Source organism: Camelina sativa, unplaced genomic scaffold, assembly GCF_000633955.1.
Source record: "Camelina sativa cultivar DH55 unplaced genomic scaffold, Cs unpScaffold10939, whole genome shotgun sequence".
NCBI classification, from domain to species: Eukaryota; Viridiplantae; Streptophyta; class Magnoliopsida; order Brassicales; family Brassicaceae; genus Camelina; species Camelina sativa.
Genome location: NW_010931987.1, coordinates 1 through 378, shown reverse-complemented (window position 1 = coordinate 378; position 378 = coordinate 1). Strand labels below are relative to the sequence as shown.

The following is a 378-nucleotide window of genomic DNA, read 5'->3' as shown; positions in this document are numbered from 1 at the left end:
CGAAGGTGTCCCACGTGTCCTCGCCTGCTTTAGTAATGTAAGTATGCAAAGGCGAGTCTTTAATCCAATGTCATTCTGTATATTTGCCAACTTTTTATTAATGCATTCCTATTTATATTTCAGAATCTTCTACGCCGTGAGCCTCTCAAGCTTGTGGATGGTGGAGAATCACAGAGAACTTTCATCTACATCAAGGATGCTATCGAAGCCGTCCTTTTGATGATTGTACGTTCTATTGCTTATATCATTCTTTGTCGTTTTTGTTTACAAACTGTTAAACTTTAAAGGAGATCCAACCAAAAGAACCTGCACTGATATATTGTTTATGTGTTTCAGGAAAACCCAGAGAGGGCAAATGGGCATATCTTCAATGTTGGC

At 38.9% G+C, this 378-nt stretch overlaps 1 long non-coding RNA gene across 1 annotated transcript; it reads left to right on the top strand.

Annotated features, from left to right (window-relative positions):
• On the top strand, positions 1-378 carry LOC104775254. The gene is made up of 3 exons (XR_765791.2): positions 1-37; positions 124-225; positions 337-378. It is a non-coding gene; the product is annotated as an uncharacterized LOC104775254 (long non-coding RNA).